Consider the following 25762-nt stretch of genomic DNA (forward strand, 5'->3'; position numbering starts at 1 on the left):
GGTAAAATACTAAATGATTTAATACATAGGACATTTATCTCACTGGATTTCATCTAGCTCAGCATCATGGCTTTGTCGTCTAAGCAGTAGATAAAAAGCATCAATAAGCTGGGCAAATAATGTTTTATGTGAATAGCATAGAAAAGAATGAATAGAAGTACAACACTTCACCATTACACAGAATACAATTAAATATGATTATTTAAAAAAAAAAAGAGAAGAACAACAGCAGCCGACCCTCTGCCCCATCACTGAAAGAAACGTGACCAGTTCAAATAGTCTTAAATATGGTGAAAATGTCCATAGGACATGCAGGATGAGAGCAAAAAAGTCTTACTCTTCTTTGTTGGGCTCAGGGCCAATGTCCTGTGTGGCTGTCATTTAACTGTTCTGTATTTAAGTTTTTCTCAATCCTATAAATTATGTATGCATGTTTGTATTTTAGAAGTTCATAATTTTTTGGATTAACTTGTGGAGCTATTGTAAAGGATGAACAAATTGTGCTGCAAGAATGAGAATGTGAATAAATGCCAATTCTTTCCCAGATGGGAGATGGAATACCCTCACCCCTCTTAAAAGAAAATGAAAGATAGGATCAGATATGGGTTAGTATCTCCTTTTAAGGATTGCCTACTAATTAAATACATTGACACTGATTGTCACAATAACAATTACTGAGCAATAACCATGTGTAAGGCACTATTGCAATCATTTCACATATATTATCTCATCTCACGATCACAATAACACTATATTACAGATAAGGAAACTGAGGCAAAGAGAAGTTAAGTAACTTGCTGAAGATTAACAGGCTAGTAAAAAGCGGAGTTAGGAAACAAACTAGACATTCCAGAGTCCATACAGTATTAGAATATTCGGACCCAAAGAGATGAAAGGGGTCTAACCAAGACCTTAGAAACATTATTGAGCTTTTCTGAGCTTTAGGTCCTTCACTTAGAATAGGGGTGGATGCATGTTTTCTATAAAGAGCCAAACCATTAATTTTCTAGGTTTGTGGGTCAAGAGGCAAAATCAGGAATGTTTTATTATATTGGTACTTATATAATAAGTAAGAAAACAAATCACATTATATTTTTAAAATAAAATTATTTCATTTAAAAAATTTTAATTTTAAATAAAGTTATGTAACAGAAATCACACTGTTATTTTATTAACAAAATTTAAAATATAATAATAATTAAATACATAATATTTTTTGTCATTCAGGTCTACTAGTGATAACAGAATTCTTTATTAAAGGATAACATTTTGCTTAATTGGGCTTCAAAGATAGTGTCCCTAGCATGAAATCAGTTGCAAATGTTCATTTGTAAAAACCATTCTTCCCTCATAGGCCATACACAAACAAGTAGCAAGTTGGATTTGGCTTATCAGCCACAGTTTACCAACCCCTGGTCTAGAAAACAAAGTCACTGTACTGGATTATTTCTCAGAACTCTTCCAACTTCAAGATTTTATAGTACTATCTTACTTTAAAAGCATAATAATTTTGATGTTCAGTGTCTTCAATACATTTCAAAAAAAAAGTGAAATCTATAAATCCTATCTATACATGTTCTAATAATTAAGTGGACAGATGAATGTAACTGTAGCATCAAATACTTGTATCTGCCTTGCAGATTATTGTTGTCTTAATTTTCTCAGGACAATTTAGATTTCACTGAATTTCCACAGGCCCCTGTCATTACAGAGAAATAAATTTTCTGTTGAAAAGGCATTTGAGTGGTATGTTAGAGGCAGGAAGAAAATCAGCTTAGCCTTAGAGAGAAACAAAAGAGTAAATACAACATACAGATAGTTTCCCTGCTGAAGGGAATCTCCATATGATTTAATTCTGTGTTTCTATACTAATATTTGGTATCTTAAACTTATGATCCAAATTTATACTTCACATGAATTGGTGCTGGATTTTCCAACTGTGGTTTTTACATTGTTTTATTATTACTATATTGTTGTTGGTGTTATTATTACTATTATTATTGAAACTCCTATGGTTAGTCACGTGAATTTCCCAAGAAGCTTCTAGGCTCCTTGTCAGTTTTCATAGGAGGTAGTAAAAACAGATGCTTCCAGCATACACAGAATCTTTTCAACATAAACCAAAAGAAGTAGAGATTTCTTGCCCTTACTTAGAGCAAAAATATCAATAACTTAATTTCACATATTCATTTAGTCTCAACTGCATATTTAAAAAAAATTAAAAAGTCAATCTATGATACTTGAGGTCAAATACCACATGATTTGTCAATCATTGAAGGTGTAAGTGAGCACTTCTGTAATAATCAAAATAACAGAAAATTAACAATTCTGGAAGACTTATTAGAAAATTATAGGTGTAGGGACGCCTGGGTGGCACAGCGGTTAAGCGTCTGCCTTCGGCTCAGGGCGTGATCCCGGCATTATGGGATCAAGCCCCACATCAGGCTCTTCCGCTATGAGCCTGCTTCTTCCTCTCCCATTCCCCCTGCTTGTGTTCCCTCTCTCGCTGGCTGTCTCTATCTCTGTCAAATAAATTTAAAAAATCTTAAAAAAAAAAAAAAGAAAGAAAATTATAGGTGTAGTAAGTTTCTGGTATCTGTTTCCTGATTGAGTTAAAGATCTACAAAATGGTGCTATTATGCAAATTTTTTATGGTCCTAAATAAGGTTGGTCCTAGCAAAATTGTTAAGGGTTCAAAAAGCTTCACTTACTTTAAATTCAATTTTATATTTTCCCCAAATACTAAATTTTATTTTCCCAGGTAAAATGAATTAACAAATTAATTAATGCTATTTTGTGTATATTTCCTAATGGCTCTTACAAGGCAACATTTTAAATTTCGACAGGGGCTTTTTTAACTTAAAAAAGCTTTTATTTGAAACTATTGAAAACTGTCCCTCCTCCTATAAACATACAAAAGATAAAGTTTAAAAAAAATACAAATAATCCCACCATTAAAAATAAATTTTAACAAGAAGCAACAGAATCTCACTCTGTATCTTCAGTCTTTCTCAGTCACAACTTAAGATAACCAGTTTGGAATATACTCTTCCCACATCTTTCAGACAGTTGTATTTCACTCTATATGGAGGTTAAGATAATTACCTATATTAACCTACAACTTCCTATTTCAACTTAAAACACTTTATGCAAATCTCTTCAGAGCAGTATATATGGATCTATTTTATGCTTCATAATAGTTTGATATAGCTTAATATAACAATGTTTTCAACCATTTATCTTTTGATGGAAATCGAGTATGTTTTGAAATGTTTGCTATTATGAATAAAGCTGCAATGAAAACTGTGATGTGTGTGTAAGTATTTCTTACGGAAAGATTACTACAAGTGGATTACTGGGTCTTAAGATATATTTCTTTGAGAAACCTTTTTTGACAGTGGATTCTTTAAACATTTACAACACCAAGCAATTTTGTTAATAAAATAATGACCATTATTTAGTACCTAACATTCTAGGTAGTGTGACATGCCCTTTAAATGCATGAATACATTTCATTATGTGAAGTTTATTATATATAGAAATTCTACTGGTTGAATTCTGAAGGACTTTAATTATCACACTTTGGACTTGGATGGCACCTCCACAAGCAACGAGGAGTAAGTGAAAGTTTCTGAATAAAAGAATGGCCCATTTTCCTCACTCAGAGTTGATCATTTCTAGAGAGGAAAGAGAGGAAAGGGACCCCTTTAGCTGGAGGAGACATATTAAAGAATATCTAGTGAGCTTGGGACTATGCAATAAAGACCAATCCCTGCAAAGGGCTAACATGAAAAAGGCTTAACACAGAGTCAACTTCTTCTGTACCGAAAACTAAAGCAAAATGGCAGCCTTAGCAGGAAAAAGCATCTCCCTTCAAGTATTATCTGTCAGATAGACAATGGCAACTTACTCAGAGCAAAAGCAGATTATGAACATGCTTTCCCATCCTGCCTGTTGTTTCCAGTGGTCCCCAGAGGGCCGCTATTAAATTGAAGAAGGTAGGGATGGGGAGAGCACAGGGCCTGTTTAAAAATAAACACAGAGCTTTCAGGCTTAAAAACTATGCCTAGTTGAGAGTTTCTGCTGTGGTTACTCACATACAGAAATTACCTGAAACAAATGGACCAGACCAACTAAGTTTTTGAGGAAACTGTATTGCCAAAGATATAAAAATAAGAAAAAAAAAAAGGTGAGATATAGCATAACCGGAGCAGGCCTCTTCCAGCAGGATGGTACCATTCACCAGAGACAGGAAGAATTAAGATCTTTTACTAAATCAAGATCTCTTACTAAATTTAAGATGCCTAGAGGGCCATCCAGTGGAAGACAGCAAGTAAATGGTTGCTTTTATGTCTGGAGCCCAGGTGATAGGCTAAGGTCACACTTGAGATAAATATCTGGTATCATCAGCATATAAAGAGCATTTAAAGCTACTGGATTGGATGAGCTCATCTGGGGTATATAATGGAGAAGAGGAGGATCTAACACAAGAGATTGACAAATCAGTAAGGTAGGAGAGAAATCACGAGTGTGTGAAGTCATAGAAGCCAAGGGTAGATATTATCACACACACACACTCCTGCACACAAAAGGATTAGATCACATTTTGAAATGCTTCTGAGAGGTTGAATAAGATGAGAATAGTCCTCTATATCAGGGTACAGACAACGACCTGTAGCAAGGAATAAGAAACAAATTAGTCAATTATGCTACATTATGATATAAAGTAAATATTTGTTAAGAACAATAAAAATGTTGCCTTTCTTGTCATCACTGCTAGCTAGATGTAAATCCTGGAAAGACACAATGTTAGTTTTTAATTTTTAAGCTGGAGAGGATTTTATAGATAAGGAAATAAATTTGGAGAACGGAAATATACCTTGCCCCAGCAACTAAGCTACGAAGTGGCAAAAGTGGAGGGGTGATGCAGGTCTTCTAATTCCCAGAACAGGGCTCTTTTTTCTAAAAGAAAATGTGTGCTCATTAACATAAATATGTTTTCATTTTTCCAAAATGTTATTTTAAAGTAGAGATTAAGACCCATTCAACATCTGATGTGCTTATATTGAAGAATTTTATTTCAGGAACCACATTCTCAAATATAATTTGCCTCAACATTAGAAGTACAAACAGAGGGGGCACCTGTGTGGCTCACTCGTTAAGCGTCTGCCTTCGGCTCAGGGTGTGATCCCCGCATTCTGGGATCAAGCCCCACATCAGGCTCCTCTGCTGGGAGCTTTTCCTCTCCCACTCCCCCACCTGTGTTCCCTCTCTCGCTGGCTGTCTCTATCTCTGTCAAATAAATAAATAAAATCTTTAAAAAAAAAAAAAAGTACAAACAGAACTATAATTTGCTTTTTTTTTTTTTCCTTCAGATTACCCTTTCCTGTTGTATCATATATTATTCACCTGACTGGTCAAGATATAGCAAACATTCAAANAACAGAACTATAATTTGCTTTTTTTTTTTTCCCTTCAGATTACCCTTTCCTGTTGTATCATATATTATTCACCTGACTGGTCAAGATATAGCAAACATTCAAAAAACATGTACTGAATGAGTAGAGTATTTTCTAATACCTCATAGCTTGCATTTATATAGGTACATACACTATTTTTAAGCTAGGTTAGAATTTAGACATGAAGAGGCAATTTTTTTTAGATCTTCAAGAAAGAAATTTCTGAAAAATTAAATGAATGCACTATCATTAGGAAAAATAGCAATTCTGAGAAGAGTAGGGGAGAAGTAACAGTATCAGAAATCTAAAAATAATAGACCACACTTTCCTTTCCTGTGGGGAAAAAAGTACATAGGAATAGAATATCTCTAAAAATAGGAGTCAGGAAAGATTATGGCCCCAGAATCACATTATCATCTATAGCTTTAAAATATGCGGTCAAAATGAAAAAAGTGTTTCCACTCCACATCTACTACAATGACTAAGATAATAAATATACTGACAATACCAGGTGTTGTCAAGGTTGTGGAGCAACTGGAACTCTTATCCATTTCTGATGGGAATACGAAACAAAATAGCCACTTGGCAAAACAGTTCAGCAGTTTCTTATAAAAATTAAATATACATATATCATCTGACCTGACTTCTGGGTATTTACCCTAGAGAGTGAAAATTTATGTCTGTACAAAATCCTGTACACAAATGTTTATAGCAATTCTATGATAATTGCCCTCAAATGAAACAAACAAACTACTAAATGTTTTTCAGTGGATGAATGGATAAGCAGTCTGGTAAAACTATATGAGGTAATGCTACTCAGCAATAAAAAGAAACAAACCATTAATACATGCAGCAACATGGATGAATCTTAAATATGCTAAGTGAAAGAAACCAGTCTCCAAAGGTTACATGCTATATGACTCCATTTATGTGAATGACAATTCTCAGAAAGACAAAACTATAGTGATAAAGGAGAGTTCTGTGGTTGCAGGAGTTGGTAGTTGGGGGAGGGATAAAGAGCATAAAGTTCTTTGGGGTGATGGAACAGCTCTGTAACCTGACAGTGGTGGCAGCTGTGACATAAATCTATACATTAAAATTCACAGAATTATAAACCAAGAAATTTATAAAAATTAACAAAAATGTTCAACATTTTCAGGAGAAAACAAGGAAGCAACTGGCTTACATACTGAATTATCAGAAAATAAAGGATATTTTAAAAATATAGAGTCAGACAAAGCCCTGGCTTTTCCTACCAAGAAAATAATTTGGTAAGGGATAGTACTGTTGGTGAAAAAGAAACCTGCAGCTCTGCCTCTCCCATCAGTTAACAAAAATGAGAATTCTAGTACAGCTACAAGCATTTAATAATAATCTTATTTATTTAGAATTTAGTCTCTGTAGTTTATTACAGTCATTACTGCTTATGAATCAAGGATAATACCAGCACTTGAATATCATACATATGACAGGCCTCAATAGCAAAATAAAGATTATTACTTAAACTAATAAATTTTTATATTTCATAAGATGAAGTGAATAATGAATCTGTGAATAGACTACTCATTTCTTTTTTTAAGAAACAGATTTTATTTATTTATTTATTTATTTATTTATTTGAGAGAGAGAGAGCGCGCACGAGCACACAAGAGTTAGGGGGTCAGAGGGAGATGCAGGGCTCGATCCTGGGACTCTGGGATCATGACCTGCAAGCCAAAGGCAGACGCTTAACGAACTGAGCCACCCAGGCGCCCCCAGACTACCCATTTCAACTGTGCCTCTGAACCTGGTAACTACAATCCATTTTTACTGAAATATCATACGAGTTTTTAAATGTACATTCCTTTATTTATTTATTTATTCATTCATTCATTCATTTATTATATTCCTTCTATTTTTTTTAGCAGTAATATATATAACATAAAATTTGCCATTTTAGCCATTTTTAGGTATATAGTTCAGTGGCATTAAGTAGATCCACACTGTTGTGCAACCATCACCACCATCCATCCCCAGAATGTTTTAATCTCTCAAAATGAAACTCTGTACCCATTAAATAATAACTCCCCACTCTTCCCTCCTTCTATCCCCTGGTAACCTCTATTCTACTTTCTTTCTGTATGAATTTGACTATTTCAGGTACCTCATATAAATGAAATCATACAGTATTTGCCTTCTTGTGTCTGGCTTATTTCACTTAGCATAATGTTTTCCAGGTTTATCCATGTTATAGCATGTGTTAGAATGTCATTCCTGTTTAAGGCTGAATACTTGATTTGTTTCCACCTTCTGACTATCAAAGGTACATCCCTTTGGTATTGTTGTCAGCCATCATTTCCCCCCATAAGTCAGACTCAAGGCATATTCTGATACCCTTCAGCAATGCAAGACATTTCATTTACAATAGTCAGGTTTAAAGAGAACTTTTAAAGTTTGGTCAGCTATATTTAGTTTCTAACTAATTATTATGGTAATAGCAATTCTATGTTTATCAAATATTTGTTCAAGTTTGGTCATTAGCTTAATGTGTGTATGACATGCATGTCTGTGAGACGCATACAGCCATATTATGCATAATGTTAAAGCTTTATTATTGTCTGGTTAGGAACGTCGTCGTTAGCTAGAAAAATGGTTTTCTAGAGTGAAGCAGCAGGTTAAACCAAACCTGAATTAAAAATTTTGAGATAAAATAAGAGTTTTGTCATTTTAAAGGTGTAACTTGCTGCTAAACTCCACCTTTGACAAATGAAAACAGAATATTGAGGTGGGGTCAATGCCTTGTTTTTGTTTTGTGTTTCATTTTTTGGTGTTTGTGTGTGTGTTTCTTTTTGTTTTTTACTTTAAAGGTGATTTTAATATGCAGTGAGGATTAGGAAACTCTGAGCTAAAGAAAGAGATCCCAAGTTAGGAAGAGCTAAGAGTAACAAGTGAAACCACCTGTAAAAAGCAGTTGAGGCCTGGAGCATCAAAATGGAGGGAAGAGACTCAGAATTGTGAATGGCAATTTATCTTATTTATTCTTATCACTCAAATAGGGAGAAATTAAGTAGCCTTTTAGTTAAAAACAGAAGAGCAGGAGAGGTGTCAATTATAAGAATAATTAACATCTAGGTTCTAAAGAGCTCCAGGACCTAAACTAGAACATAAGCCAGGAAAATGGTCTGAGAAAGTCATAAGGTGAAAACAAGATAAATAGGTAAATATTTAGAGGAACAGGAGATTATAGGGTTTGGGAAATATCAACTTTCTTGATTGTATATGGTTTTTGTTCCATTTAAATGTTTGTACTAACTGAACTTTATAGGTGTCATGTGAAGTAATTTATCATCTGACTAAACATTTATTTTATATACAAAAGCATGGTTGGAATATATCTATTGATCTACCTTGCTTCTTTGGGCATCTCATAGGTGAAGTGATAAGAGTCCTGTTTGTGCTAAACTAATCCATTACCAGTAACTAGATAATGAGTAATCTCCCTCACAACCTTCTTCCCCCAATCATTCCACCAGGGGTGAAGGGTTACTTGAGCATTAAAAATGACCAGAACATTATACCACAATAGCAGCCTATAAAAATTCTCAGCAACAGTATCATGTCATTCAAACTTGAGGTGAAATCTCTTCATTATAAGAGGTACCAATATTAAAATTAACATTGATCAAAAGCAAAGAAACAAAATTACAAATGAGGATGGATAACCCAAGAGTACCTTTCCTTTTCTTTAGTGTGTGTGTGTGTGTGTGTGTGTGTGTGTGTGTGACATTCTGGAAAATGAAAAGAATGGAAAAGAAATGAATAATGACCTCTCAGAAATGAACACTAACATATTTTGTGTCTTGCTTTTTTTCCACTTAATCATATAAGCATTTCTTGTCTCATTAAAATCTCTTCATAAACACTATTTGTTTTTCTAATCATACCTCTATTATCTGACATCATTCTAGCTAGAGTTACTGTTCTCACCAGACTATTGGGGCACAGGTAGGAGTCACATAACAGACAAGAATCACATTTTTTGTGTAAATCCCCTAAACTGGATGCATACGGCAGAGAAGGGGCCTTACACCTTTGGGCAAGCTTTCCATGTCCAGCTGCTTATTGACTTCTTCAGCTCCCTGGAGTTAGGAGCAACAAACATAATCGTGAGCATATTCTAGAGATCTCCCCACACCTGTAAATGGTTTACTCTGAATCAGCACTCTCTAAATGGAAGGAGAAGACAGCTGGATGGCTGGAAGTGCCAAGCAGAGCCAGCCCACCCAGGGTAGGACCCATGAGGGGACCAGGGAAGATTTGTGCAGATGTAAAGAAATGGCTGGGGAGTGTCAAAAATACGTTTTGTTTTATTTTTTCATGCTTCCTAATTTCCTAACCAATGACCTTCTTCCACTCTCCACCCGCTCTCATTTTTATTTGGGAGGAGGCATTCTCTTTCTTTCTCTCTCTGTCTGCCTGTGTCTGTCTGTCTGTCTCTCTCTTTTCCCCCTCCCTCCCTTCATTCCTCTCTCTCTTTCTCTCCATTCCTCCCTCTCCCTCCCTTCTTTGTCATAAAGCCTCTATCATAACTGGCTATAACATGAAGTAAAGTATGCATGCCTGTGTATCATTAGTTGTGGTTATCATATTAAAATTTTCCTGTGTTTTAAATTTAGCTCATGGTGCCTCTGTTCTCTATCTGTAAAAGGTCAGCCTTTGTCAGGACTTCTCTGTGATGGGACGTAGAATGTACTGACTCTGGGAAATATAGTATCTCAGACTGTACAGTACTGTCTTGCCTGGCTCCAATTTGGATATTCTACCCAACTTATAGGCTCGAGTCTATTTAAGTACCCTCTAAAGGGGGCCTTCAGTGCTTATCTTTAACCTAAGGCTTCTAGGTCTGCCCCTTTGATTACTTAAAACCCCTGTGAAGTTTCCATTGGGAATATAGTCCTGAGACCTTATCTTGCAGAGGTGTTTTTCTTTTCTTTTCTCTATTTTTTCTTCCTTCCTTCCTTCCTGCCTGCCTGCCTGCCTTTTTTTCTTTCTTTCTGTCCTCTCCCTCTCTCTATCTCTCCCTCTCTCCCTCTTTTTTTCTTTTCTTCTTCCTTCCTTCCTTGTCTTCCTCATTGAGTGAAAGAAGCATGAAAGTCTAGTGAGATTACTATCAGAAAGGGAAGAAAAAGACAGATCCGGAAAGGAGTTGGGAAGTGAGCAGAAAAGTTAATTGACCTGGGCCAAGGAGGGTTAGTGAGAGCTCTTGAAGACGAGAGAGGAAAAGGCAGCAGGAACTCCAGGGCAGCTATTGTGAGAGATGTATTGTGGATGAAAGAGATGGCCAAAACACAAAAAACAAAATAACAAAAAAACAAAACAAAACAAAAAAAAAAAACCAACCAAACCCCAAATTGGTGAATTTGTAGCTTATATATTCAGAGGAAACTATACTAAAGACAAATTACTTTCGACAACTTTTGCTTGTTCAAGTATCAGTTCTCTGCATATGATTCCATGTATGAACTGGCATCATGAAAGAGCTCAGCTTTACACACACACACACATACACACACACACATCATACTTATTAAGAACTAGGAGCTAGTACCATCACAGAGCTCAGGAAATATTTGTTGAGTCAATGTATCACTCTATTTAGAGTATGTGCTTTACTCTCTGTATTATGGAAGTTGAGGCAATTACAATGAAATTAAAAGTTCTGTGTGGTGATTATTTTTCTCAGGCTGATTTTCCAAGAAACAAAGGTAGCAATTTAAAAAATAATTTTATATATTCATTTTCAAACTTACTTCCATAAAGATATTCACTAATGAAACAATAAAAAATGTTCAAAGAAAAAAGTCAATAATCTTCCATCAGTCCTTTTTTTTAAAAAAGATTTTATTTTATTTATTTGACAGAGATAGAGACAGCCAGTGAGAGAGGGAACACAAGCAGGGGGAGTGGGAGACGAAGAAGCAGGCTCCCAGCAGAGGAGCCTGATGTGGGGCTCGATCCCGTAACGCCGGGATCACGCCCTGAGCCGAAGGCAGACGCTTAACCGCTGTGCCACCCAGGCGCCCCCCATCAGTCCTTTTTTATTCTCAACCCTGTGAGATGACCATTGTGAAGAATATGGTCATAGAACATGCACAACAAATTTATTCATAAATATTCATTACCCTGAAAATTTGCTCTTTTCACTTAATAAATTATGGTCATCCTCCCAGATCAATACCAATAGATATAATTCATTCTTTTTCAAATGGCTGTATAATCTTCAATAACATCTGTCCACTTCATATGGCATATATGTAGTCAAATTAATAAATTCAATATCCTTTTCAAAAAATGTTCATTAAAATTTTACTAAATTTTTACACAAGATACTTAACAAACACTGAATATCTATCTGGTACCAGTTTTAGTAACTGAGAAAACTAGTAACTTACTCATGGTTCTTTACCTCAAGAAATTGACTCTCTAACATGAGAGAGAGAACAGTTAATTTTTCTTTTTAAGTTAAGAGAAACTGCTGAGAGAATTTATAGTAAAGAATGCCTTTAAAATAAATCTTTAAAAGGAATAACATATTAAAAAATAATAAAGAAAAATTTAAAAAATAAAAAGAGTAACATATTCTGGCAATTCATTCTTAGTCATTGCTTCCAATGTATGAACAGTGCTTAGCAGCAACAGAGTACCTCCCTATATGGCAACTCAAAAAACAAACTAATTTCTAGGCAGAAAGACCTCAGATAAAGCACCTTACTCTGGAGATCTCAAAGTGATTTATAATTCTGCTAATACTTTTACTGTAATGGTACTACATGATACTTAGGAACTACCTTTATTTCATAGAGCTCTAAATACTTCATATATATCATTTGGCTTCTTTGTAAAATGTCTGCACGGATCGACAAAACTGTCCCCTACAGATAAGGAAAATGATCTTAAGACTAAACTATTTGACAATGCCTGAATCAAGTCTCCAGATAGTTAGCCCCATGCTCTTTCCTTTCCATTACACTTGCTGCCTCCCTCGTGGTAACTGCAATGATAATGTGGATAGTATGATGTAATCAATCAGAAAGTCTCATGAAGCATGAGGGAGTCAGTACTTATTAAAAAACAAGGGTTTTTCATGCAAACTATTTCTCTATCTGCTAAAAGGGCTTATGAATAAAGCTTCACTGATAAGTTTTCTAGGTGAATCTAGGTTAATTTACAGAGCAGCCAGTCTAGTTGGCCCCTCCCACTTTCCAGGGCTGGAAGGAGGTAAGACAGAGAGTAAAATGTGTAACCCAGGTTCTCAGCTGTTCCTGCCAGCCCTAGTCCAGAGAAGAAAACAGAATTCTGATAGTAACAACAGTGGCAATGATAACAATGTTAGACATATATTGGTTATTTAAGAAAGTCCTACAATATTCAACTAAGTTAAGTGAAGAATAGTTCAGTAAAATTGTAGCAAAGGTTAAGCAAATTTCATATGGTCAAGTTTAGTGCAATTGCAAACAAGTAAATGACTGTCAAGAATCTTAATCTTCTAGTACTTATAACTATCAACATGAGCAAACTCATTTTCCTATATCTTTAAGGACATTTTAACATAGGAGGTTTATAATTCTGAGATTCTGATACTAACCATTAGACTGAGTTTGTTCTGTATTCATGACCTCCTGAAAGAATGTCAGTTTAGCATGGCCTCCTCCCTTCTCCACTTGACTCAAAGAATGTTGCTTTCACACTGCCATTTGGGACACATGAAGGGGTGCATTTAGACCCAAGGTGCTGCAACCTGAAGTGTAAAACTCTAATTCCCTGGAAATTTACTGTTTCAGAGTCACAAGTCTCCTGATTGCTTCCCACCAGTCTCTAGATAAGCTTCCCCCCCCCCTTACAAAAGCTTTTCTTCATTCAAAATTCCTTTGAGAACAAAACATTGAACCAGAATTGGATTTTTAACAAAATGTTACAAGATTGTTGAAAATATTTTTTTCCCTCCTGATGAGACCCAGCAGTTGAAAGGATGTATTAATGTACTTTCTGATTTAGGGCTACTAGCAACATATTGCAAAGTGCAAAGATGGGCCAAAGAACAAAGTCCCTTCTGCAAAGTAGGAAAGATGGTGTTCACAGAGTTATTTTTTTTTTAAAGATTTTATTTATTTATTTGACAGAGATAGAGACAGCCAGCGAGAGAGGGAACACAAGCAGGGGGAGTGGGAGAGGAAGAAGCAGGCTNGCAGAGGAGCCTGATGTGGGGCTCGATCCCATAACGCCGGGATCACGCCCTGAGCCGAAGGCAGACGCTTAACCGCTGTGCCACCCAGGCGCCCCCACAGAGTTATTTTAAAAGACTTAAATGGACCCTTTCATACAGAAAGACTTGGAAGTCAAACTCAAGAAACAGAGAGGATAAAGTAACAGCTGTAGAATGCTAACAGTTAAGCATCACTTCTAATCACCATAAATTTGTTATGTATATTGGTGCCATTCCATAGTGACAATTGGTTTTAGAATAATTGTTCAAGTGTACTATCTGATAATAGAAAACGACCTTCTCAGACATGAAGGTGTATACATGCGGTGCTGCTGAAGTTGACACATAGAAGGAAATTCAGGATCATGTCTGAGTGGGAGCTGCCATTAAAAAACTGTTTCCAATCTCTTCCTCCTCTCCTATTTCCCCCTTCCTCTTACCCACCCACCCTTCCTCCGTCCCTCTCCCTGTCTCACTCTCTTGCTTTTACCAAGAAGTTTGCTTCTCATGTGGTCCTCACTGGTCATTAGAAAACAACCTAACAATTCATAAGTATGTTTGGATTTCCAGTTTTGCACTTTTTCTAGAAGCAGTCAACAATGAGTAATTTCATTGACCTATATCTCTAATCAGACTTCCAAGGCTTCAAATAAGTTAGTTTTGAGAAGGTAAACATAAAACTTCTTCCTTAGTATTGGCCTCATAAATACAATAATTTTACTTCTTTTACTTTTCAAAGGTGTATTGAAGTATGATATAGGTTAGTAGTACCTTTACTTGTGATATGATTGGGGTCTTGGGCACAGATACAGAGTGAATCAAGGTAATGTAGAGATGAAAGGGTAATGTCACATATTCCATCTATCTTCCTAGCTCCTCATTTCTCAAAGGAGGAAACATATAGGGGGCACTGTATTTATTTACAGACAAGGTAATATAACTTAATTATAAAAGCACCCTCTCAACACACTCTCTTCCTTCTTGGGAAGTCTACGAGAGCATGCATTACAATTCTGCTTTGCCAGATAAGGAGCTGAGGTGTGAGGACCGTAGAAGACTAACCAGCATCCAGGAGAAGAGCAGACTTGGAGGTTGATGGAACAATGGAAAGAACACCTAGGATCAGACAGATCTGTGTTAGAATTCTGGCTCAAGCTTTTACTAAGATGTATGGGGTAATTTCATCTCAGTGAACCTTGGTTTTCTAAATTTTAAACTAAGGATTATAACATTCATCTTGAGGTACTGTTGACGGAATTAAATGTGAAGAACTTAATGCAGAGAGGGCATCTGCTAAATCAAACTTCCTTTTCTTCCTAACTTTCTTTTCAAAGTTTGGACTATTAGAGAACTAATGACCTGTGTGACCACATGAGCTAAGGCAATAACAAAATGCAATAGATAAAAACACCAAGCAGGAGATAGTACAGTTTGAATCAGTTAGGCCTGGCATCAATACAAATTCACTTACTGGCTTTGCAATCTTGGATGTTACTTAATCTTTCTGGAGCTCAGTATTCTCATTATAAAATGGAAATGATTCCTACTTTACAGAGTGGTTGCTGAGTGTGGTAGCAAGGATTAAAGACAACTTTCACAAAGCATCTGGTACATTAAGTAAACAGATTGTGAGTAATACATATTGTTCAGATTTTTATTAATTAAAGCTTGTCTGTAGACTCATCTCCTGTACTTAATATTCTTTTTTTCCACCCAAGACCTTGAAAGGGTTATGGTAGGGGTGTTGATCACTGATTAGCTGGTCTAGTTGTGTTAATCTACCTTCGAAGAATTAGGGTTACAGTTCCAGCCCTGCCATTAACTATTTAACTGCATGTCTCAAAAAGGAATTCTAGGCCTGAATTTTGTTCATCTCTAAAATGAGAAGGCTGGAATAAATAATTCCTAAGTGTCCTTGTCACTATAATATTTTAAGATTCTAGTGTCTTTTTACTGAGTTATAGCAGATAAACCCTCCTATCTTTAGAGTTTAACCTATTTCTCTATGGTTTAATTTTCACATTCCCTCTACTGTATTTCTTTTTCTTTTTTTCTTCTCTTTTCTTTTTTTCTTTTGGCAAAAAGGGATAATGTCCTATCATTTTGTAAACAAACCAATATCTCCATTCTGACTTAGTGGTATTCCATGATATTAATGCATCATACTTTAAAATAATCTGGATTGTTTTTAATCACAAAATTCAGTAATAATGAAGGTAGTAATAATGAGGATAATGATGATTCATTTCAAGGCTTTCTATGCCTCCAGGACCCTGGTCATTGCACATGATAAAATACACCAAAATTTAAAAAAAAGATTAAGGTTTAACATGTTAAAAATACAACCTAGGAGTAAAACACTTTTGGTACTCATTCCTACATTGTGCAATGAGCACTTAAAAATAAACAAAAATAAGAGATTCATTAACCAACAACAGAATCTTAATAATTATTAACTAGAAAGGAAATAAAATTAACTTGACCTTATCTTAGAAGGTTGTTGGGAATCTACTTTGGTTATGCAGATGAGAAATATGTTGGGAACTATCAGACCTCAGTTTCAGAAATCCAAACCCCCTCAAACTTAGAAGTGAACCTTTGACAAAGGTTCAAAATAAACGTATAGTTGCTATGAGCTTGTATATACCATTTACCTTTGAATTATTTTCATCTTGTTCTATTCAATTAATTAATTGATTGATTTAATATATACATCTATTATGTGTTTTCCAGTGTATTCAAAATAAAATCCAAATTCCTCACCCTGCCTACTCCTCTGACTTCACTTCCAATTATTCTTCTCTTCCTTTGTTTACTTTCCTCTAGCCACTCTGGAATCCTTTTATTTCCTTGACTACACAAAGTTTGTCTTTGTCTCAGGGCATTGTCCAGGCTGTTTCTGTCTGGAGCTTTCTCTTCCTTGCATGTTTCTATCCCCACCTCAAATTCTTCACCTACCTGGTTCTTCCATGCTTCAACTATCAACTTAAATTACCCTTTCTATGAGAATTCTTTCCTGACTACTCAGTAGGTAGCATAACAGATTTTCCCCATGCATTTCTGTCTTGCTTATCTATTAGCTCTTTTCATGCATTACAGTTAATAATTTTGTAATTATTTGTTTACTTATTTAATGTCTGATTCCCTTAGGACACTATAAATACCATGAGAGCCTAAGGGATCATTTCTATATTCCCTGGATTAAGCATGGATGGGTAATGAATTAATGATTCTACTGTGGTAGATTTTGTAGAGTTTAGAAATGTTAATTAAATATGGACTCCATCCCTAAAGAATTTATTTTCTAGTAAAGGGATAAAGTCTGCACATAAGTATCATTTAAGAATATAGAAAGTAGGGGCGCCTGGGTGGCACAGCGGTTGGGCATCTGCCTTTCGCTCAGGGCGTGATCCCGGAGGCATTGTGGGATCGAGCCCCACATCAGGCTCCTCCACTATGAGCCTGCTTCTTCCTCTCCCACTCCCCCTGCTTGTGTTCCCTTTCTCGCTGGCTGTCTCTATCTCTGTCAAATAAATAAATAAAATCTTTAAAAAAAATTAAAAAAATAAAAAAAATATAGAAAGTAATTCAAGTCTCAAAAAAAGTGTAGAAAAATGCTACATTAGTTTCTAAGGCTATTGTGACAAATTACCAAAAACTTGTTGACTTACCAGAAATATATTGTCTCATAATTTTGAATGCTAGAAGTCCAAAATCAAATTGTCAGCAGAGCCACTACAGGTGCTAAGTGAGTTTGTTAAGCAGAGGAGAGTGGATTATTTCTGGCTAGGTGAAAGAGGGAAGGTTTTGTGGAATTAATAGCATTTAAAATAGACCCAGAAGGATGGGTTAGATTTGCATATGGAAAAACAGAATAATGGACATTCTAGTTAGCAGGAGCAATATTAATAAAGAGGGGATGGTGATAGTGGTAAGAAAATTTGGCCTGTTTGGTATATTAAGCCATAAGAATAAGTCAGAAATGAGGTCAGAATTAGATTTTAGATGGTCATAAATATTGGTTAGAAATTAATTGTTACTAAAGTTTTGTCTGAATAAAGGTGACATAATCTTAGGGCTCTTGCTTCAGGAAACCTAATGAGGCAGTAATGTTTAGGATGAACTGGGCTCCCTTCCCCCTATCTCTCTCAATTAGGAGATTATTGCAGGCAAAAGAAGACGAAAACCTAAGACAGAGGTACCAAGGAAGGATAATTAACAAGACTTGGCCATTTACTGGACACCTGGGGGGTGGGAGGAAAGCAAGAATGATACATTTTGAGTCAAAATGACCTGGACAATTGAGATGAAGAAAATTAGTATAGTCAAAAGGAGAATGATTAATTTTCACTAGGAGGATAAATTCAATTTTGATGTACTGACTTGAAGAAAACTAGTGTGATATCTATTTGAAGATTTAAATAAGGACATTAGAAATATAGGACTGAAATTTGGGAGAGAGATCAGGACTAGAGATATAAATGTGTGAGTTATCAGTAGTGTAATAACTGAAGTCATACAACCTTGGAAAGCAGTGTCAGATCATGGGAAGAGTATGAATATGGAGTCTGACAGACATATTCACATTCTATCTTTTACATTCACCTGTTGTATGACCTGGGACAAATTGCTTAATCCCTACACTTTCTCATATATAAAGAGGGAGAAAATAATATTATCCCTTAGTTAGGATTATGTGAATTGAGTATTTAAAAGACCAATCTTCTTTATATCTGCTTTCATATTTTGGTGGCATGATTCCCAGTAAGAAATATATTTATTTTGCAATCCATTATCTTAAAAATATGTAACACACTCTTTTTAATAAATTTTCCCCTTTGATACTATTTCAATAAAAGCATATTGACTGCGATCCTCTAAACTGATTCCATGACCTATAAATGGTTTGCAACCCACACTTTGGAAAACACTGGCTCCAACCAGCATCCTATCCTCAGAACACACCATGACTATTCACTGCTCCTTCAACTTTCATTTTCATTACTCTCTCTACTTTGGCTACTGGTGAATATCAGATAATGTCTTGATGGTCCAAACGGAATGATAACTATTCACTTACTCTACTGTACCCATACAACATTCTGTCTTTAAGAAAGATGTATTTATTGCCCAAACAGATTATGAACTCCTTGATGACAGGAAGTATAAGTTATTTAACCTGGTAAAAAGATTTGTTCATAAGAGGCACAGAATAAATTTTAATTTATTATTAAAGAGGGAAGAGTTCTGAAGAGATAACCTTGTTGGGCACCTACATCCAAGTCCCTGCTCTGGCATCTTCATGCTTCAGTTCTTCCTTCTCTATATGCCGAAGCTTCCATGGATTTTTTTAAGGCAGAACCCTGTCTCCTCATTTGGGGCACAAAGACATAAGCACTAATATTTTGTAATAGAAACTTGAGCTTCTTCACAGTGGGTATGGGAAGGTTGGGAGGGTATAAAATAAATTTGAGGAAGAAACTAAGATATATCCAGGATTTAGCTCTGGGTAAAATAATAGAAAATTTCCTACACTGGTCTCTTCGGATTGCTAAATGACAGAATCCAATAAAGGCAACCTGAAATAAATTACTAGGGCAAGTAATTCATTTTAAATTATTAAAGTTTATTTCATTTTTTTCAGACCCTAAAAAAATTTCCTCTGACAGAAATGACCCCTGGCAACAGTGACATTCTGACACCATGCACGATGCACACTCTTGGGAAGTCTGAATTCCATGTCACAATGGCTCTGTTCTGATTACTGGTTTTATCATGCCTATAAATGCAATTAAACTAGTGAAGTTTCTAATGGTCTTCTGTCCATTTTGTAAATGATCATAAAGAATATTAAGTCAACCAAATAAATTTGCTTCTACGTGACTCATTGTACAACCAGAGGTATAATATCAAAATGTACAGAAAAAATGAAAAAAAAAAACTTTTTTGATAACAATGAATGTTTCCAGAATAACCCTTATATGTTAATTTTGGGCAAGTCTGTGGTGGGGAGTACAGTTCAGTGGGTCTCATAAATGAGCCTAAGGCAATTTGTTCCTCAGAAAACACTGCTCAGACCCTGAGTGTAAAGGAAAGATCAAAGCCCCAGAGTCTAAATTTGGGTCTGTTCTCAGGCCTAGACGACTAAAGGATGATCTGCATTGGTGGTCATTATGGCTTGGGTAACTTGCATGCCCTACCATGGGCCTCAATATACTTATTTCAAAATGAGATTATTAGGACTTCTGCTTCTTATAATAGCCTCTGTACCTGTAATGTTTGATGAAGCTCTACCCTTAAATCCCTTTCACCTCAGTTTTGTAATCTTAAAAAATATGAAATGTGTTTATAAAGTTCTTTGATGTCCTTAAATGTTATTCAACATGATAACAGTACAATTCACTAAGCCTAAATTTTATCATTTTAGTTTTGCCTCAGAGGCCACGTTTTATGAAAGCCTTAATTTGCATCAGCAGCAGCTGATTTAATAAAAACGAAGGGACCCCTTTTGGAAATAAATTAAAATTGGTGGGGGAGGGCAGAGAACTTCATGCAAAAAACAAAAAAACAAAAATAACAAAAACCAAAAAACCCCAAAACCACCAGGAAGCTAAATGCTGAAGGGGTCATAAGGGATCAAATGGTTCTGAGTTCTAAAGAATACTGTGGTCTTATTCATGCTGAGAAACTGAGAAACTGGTCCTGGCTTTTTATGCACTGAAAGTTGAAGCTTCTAATCGCAACTTCCCCAGGCTGATTGCCCCGATACCTATCATACCATGTGCCTCTACGTGCCTCTTTCCTTGAAACACAATTCACTGCATGGCAATTAGACCAACAGGTGAAGAGCCCATCCTGGAGTCAAGTAGATTTATCTTTGGGGACAACTCCAACGTATGGGATCTAAGACACTCAAGTTAAATGGAAAACTACTGGATATTGTTTCACAGAAAAAAGGAAATGGTATGAACAGGCCCTCCTCATCTTGGTGGTGAGAAAGAAGTGAGAGACGTATGCCTATTGTGATATGATGAACAGCTGGTTTGCCTTTGACAAATTCCTTTAAAATTGTCTTCCTGACTGTCAAGAACTTTATTCAACCCCTCTTCACAATAAATATTCTCTGACAGAATAAATCCTAAAGTTCTAACTATTAACACATTTTGTAATTGTATTAATAACAATAACTATTTCGTCATTGCTATCATTATGCCAAGCACTAGAGATTAAAAAACCGAGTAAGAAACAGACCCTGCTTTGTAGACCTTCCTGTCTATGGGTTTGAACTATTGTGGTTATGACAAAAATAACAATAAGCATCATTTATTCCCTCATACCAGCCAAGCACTGTGCTCAGTGGGCACCATGCATAAGCTCCCTTTCCACTCATCAGATACCCTGACGGTGAAGTGATCTTGTTCTGTCCATGCATTGTTTCTCTCCTCCCACCAAAAAATGGACCTAGCAGAAATTCAAACCATATGTAGAGATACTTAAACACCTTCTGGACTATCTGCAGTCAACACACAAGCACTGTAGCCAATGATGCAAGAGTACAGTGAACCAAAGTGAAAATGGAAGCAAGTGAATCACCTTTAGTGCACTCTGTGGGACAGACATGGTGGCACTCTGAAAACCACGATGCGGTAGACCCCGCATCCAGCCTTCCAACAATGACTCAAGGAGATGGATGTTATTTCGGTGTTTTAAGACCCTCTAAGGAAAGACCTTGCAACACATTAAACTGCAAAAGTTAGGAAGACATCATAACCTTCTGGATTTCATTACCAAAACATACATTTTGATCTAAAATTTAAAAAAAATGATTGACTTTTCTTGTAGTATTTCACAACCTTTGAATGCGGCATTAAAATGCTTTTCTTCTTTCCCCCACCAACTATAAGCTTCTGTTTTCTTACCCTGGGCGTCTGAATCTTTTATATGCTCGGGTTCTATTCACTGCCTGTTATTCAGACATTGAAATCCCAAGTGTTAATTGTTCTTCCAAGTACATTGACAAAACAGCAGCTAAATAAGGGTAGACCAGACTGTGGTAGACTCTGACATGCATTTATGGAACAATGGGGCTCTGAGAGACAGCCTTGTAGCTCACGGGAAGACATAAGATGTGCTATTTTGACTGCTTCATAGCAGAATGGGGAACACACGCACACAAGGGAATTATGCATTTTACTTAGTTTTGCCCAAAGTCCTCAAGGCAACAGAATCTTGTGATGTCATCATGAACTTTTTTCTCTCCATTTCCATTGACACAAAGGCTAAAAATTTCTAATGACATCACAAAGGAAAAAGGAATCTACTTTGACTCCATAAGAAATCCATTACCTTCTATGAGATTTGAACAAAAATGTGAGAATCCCTCTTGTCACAGTGTATGTCACTGTGCGGATGCACAGTGGGTGACACCCTCCCTAATGCAATTCAAACCAGGCGGAAAAAAAAAAAAAGGATTCACAATTTAGGTTGAATAAAAAAGACATACTGAATATTGAGCCCAACAAATTTTCTTTTTTTATAGAAGGAAATCATTTAAACATATATTTCTTCAGGGATATTCAAATTTTTACTCATGCCTGGTTACTATGTTACCAATGTTTTTGTCTTTTCTTGGGTTGGTCACAAAATCACAGAGGAAGAAGGTACAGGAAGCTTTCACTTACAGGAATGCAGTGCAGCTCAATCTTTTGTTTTTAAGGTGCAGTGATTTCAGTCTCTAAATGTAACTTCAGGCAGTCTGAAAAGAAACAGGTTAAAATCTCTTTCAGTTATAATTGGTATTTCAGATTTAATTAAAAATTAAACTTTCATAATGTTTCACCATCCAAAGCAATGCATTATCAGTCAAGCGTGGCTTTTTTTTTTTCTGTTAAGGAAAAAAAAAAAAAAACCCTCTTCCCAGAGTAGTTTTTTAATGAAAAGGAAAGGATCTAAAGAGGAAAAAAAAAAAAAGCAATTCTGAAAAACAAAATATGCCTCCCTGTTTAGGACTTTACAATGATATGACTAGAAGCTCAGTGCCTCTGAATTTCAGCTAAATTCTATCTGATTTTTAAAAAACTCCTCAACAACAATTTCACAGCCTAAAGATTACATAAAATGTTAATTTTAGAGAATAAAGAAGAAAATCTATTATCTGAATATACATGTTGAAGGGAAATTATGACTTCAAATGGAATTGGAAAAAATGTTAGCTCCACTACTTTGAAGTGGCTGCCTCGGCGGTGGGGCAGATGGCGAAGTAGAGGTAAATGAGCATATTTAGCGATACAGAGCGCCCATTGCAATGTATGGTGGGCTTAGCATGCCGGATACCACGTCATATACACATACATCTTATCAGATGCAGCCACTGCTGTGTGAAGCAGCACGAGAAGGCCATCCGGATTTGAACGGGACCTCCTGGTTTTAAATAACTGAACACATTTTTTAATATGTACTTTTAATCTTCAAATTAAGAGTCCAGGCATTAAAATCTCTAACTATGTCATAAATATTTGGGCTTAAAATGTCACTCTATTTTTCAATCCCTTCTTTCTTCATACAACACCATCTCTAAATAACTGTTTAAAAAAAACAGACTAGATTAAGTCATCCCTATTTTTAGCTTTAGATAACTGACAGTACAGGATATAGAAAAATATAGCTTTTTTTTCGTGTAAAATGAAGATAATACAATTATCTTTCTTTTACTTCACAGCATGGCAGTACTTTTTTTATATATATTTGTAGCACTAAATGTGGTGTGTTTACGTCCACCTTCACATTAGTGCAAGGTAATATTTTAATATCTCCACATATGAGAGCATGATCATAAATCACCCCTGAAATTGCATCTATTATTAGAAAATGCATCTCGTCTGACTTATGAATTCTATTTTCTTTTTCCCTTCAAGTATATGGAAGAATATTCTAGGTATTGTGTCTATTTGATATATATAGATTTTAAATGCAGACTGGTGCAGATTCACGGAATCCATCCATGAATGGATCAAAAAAAAATCACTGACATTGACTAACTAAACTTTTCCCCTGCTTCTCAGATGCCTGAATTAGACTAAAAATGCACCAGTGTAAAGACAGAAATTATGGAGGCGTCACCAGGGACAACTGAATGAGAGGAGGGGAGTGCACATATTTCCTTATAAGGTAACAAAACATTCATAAAAGAAACTGACAAAAATAACTCATGCTCAGAAATTATATGGAATAACAATAATCCCCAATAAACAATTCAGAAATATGAAAACTGTCCACCTCTATAGAAATCTGACTCACCAATTGGTATTGTTCTACTCACCGCTCAAATATGGTTAGTGAAAAACTGATTCACTACCTAGTTCATACAGGAAAACGTGATGGAAACTAGTCTGCATATTTATATATAAACTATTTAACTGACAACTAGCAGTTCAATTTAATCAGTCAGATTTCCTTTTCCTCAATTCACCAGATGTTGAGTTAACTGAACTATCAGTTCAAAATAATAAAGTAATTTCTATGAATTGGCAGTCTGCTACGTTACATTCTTCTCGTCTCCTCATGTATTCCTCATCCTCTTTGACCTTTCTCTTCACTTCTGTTTCTGCATGTTTCTTCCTTACTTTCACTTTCTTCCTTATTTTTTCCCTCTCTTTTTTTTCCCCTTGGTGAGGGTAATGAAGCTCAAAAATAACATCTTGTATCCTGTTGAGGGAAACTTGGTCACAACTATCCTTCCAGATGACAAACTCATTCTTAAATGTCTGTTTCCCAATCCAAAGAAAACAGAGCAATTGAGAAAATAGAGACGCAACATCACTTACCACTACCAACACCACCACTTTTAATTCCCATGCTACATTCATCACAAGGAGGACTGAAGTTTATTTATATTATCCCCTAACCTCAAATAGGACCACAAATAAGACTAATAACAGGACCATTTTGTGGCACTCAGGCAAACGGCTGGGCAAAACAGATGGATCCTACTTTGCGCCAGGACTCAAAAAATACAGTCGCCAACTCACTGTTGGCGACTACATATCTTGGCCCAAAGATGGACCTGGAAGTGGGACCAGTTGTCTTTGATATGAATACTGTTCCTATTCATATCTGCCTCATGAGATAATCATTAACTCTGTCACTATGTAGTGGGGGTAAGTATTGGATAGAAACTGGAAAAATGGTCATCAAGGAAGTGAAATATTCTCAAGGCATGTCGGATTAGATTAGGGAGCACAAAGTCAGGGCTAGAATATTTTTGGCAATACTGTGACTTTTCAACTTTCTGTTTTTTACAAGTTCAGTACTGTACACTGTACCCACCTTTAAAATAGCAGATTTCCAGAGTATGTGTAATCAATAAGAATAACTTGCTCTTGACTTTTCAGGTCCCAAAATCTGTTGAAATTTTTAAAAGTCAACCAGATCGATCTTGGTCATTATTAAAATTGACCACCAGTGTCAGACTTCTTTAATCAGGACAAAACTATGTAAGGCTTTATAGATTACAGTCAACACCCAGCGATGCACTGGGAAACAGCTCAGTCAGTAATCAATGCAAATTACAAAGCCCAGAAGAATGCTTCTCTTGGCAGAGGCCCTTTAGCAAAAGAGTTGTACATTCTGCACTAGTTAGAGATTCTGAATGGCTTTCCAGAGAAGTGGCAAATGCATTATATTACAGTAACCTATCCTGTAACTCACAAGACCAAAAAACAAAGCCCCAGACAATAAAGAAAACTGAAGGGGGGTGAGGAGCTATAGATCGTAACACTGACTGGTAACACAGGGCTGCTTCTGATCACACTCTACTTTTTAAAAAATCCTCACATGAGTAAGAGTTTTAGATATCACCAGGTCACAAAACTTCAAGAAAAGAACAACAAAGCACTCTAGTTTAGGAGTTCTATGCTAATTCAGGCGTTGCTCTTAATGTTCTCCCAACTATTCAGCATCGATTGATTGTATCTTGCTCAGATTGTTTTTGAGAGTTCGCTCACCTCTCTTATAATCTACTCATTTTGACATTGCTCAGATGATTTTTAAGAGACAAGCCCTG

General features: G+C 35.9%; 1 protein-coding gene across 23 annotated transcripts in view; it reads right to left on the reverse strand.

Moving 5' to 3' along the window:
* ZBTB20 (zinc finger and BTB domain containing 20) overlaps positions 1-25762 on the reverse strand; it is a 761796-nt gene that overhangs the window by 440110 nt on the left and 295924 nt on the right. For 20 of the 23 annotated variants that reach the window (XM_034658883.1, XM_034658692.1, XM_034659530.1 and 17 more), the window contains one exon: positions 22383-22456. The exons of 1 other annotated variant lie outside the window; for it this stretch is intronic. The gene's annotated coding sequence lies outside the window, so the exon portion shown is untranslated. Of the gene's footprint in view, positions 1-22382; positions 22457-25026; positions 25102-25762 lie in introns of all 23 variants that reach the window. 2 more of the 23 variants (XM_034659330.1, XM_034659379.1) reach the window with 1 other exon arrangement.

This window comes from Ailuropoda melanoleuca, chromosome 1 (assembly GCF_002007445.2).
Source record: "Ailuropoda melanoleuca isolate Jingjing chromosome 1, ASM200744v2, whole genome shotgun sequence".
NCBI lineage: Eukaryota > Metazoa > Chordata > Mammalia > Carnivora > Ursidae > Ailuropoda > Ailuropoda melanoleuca.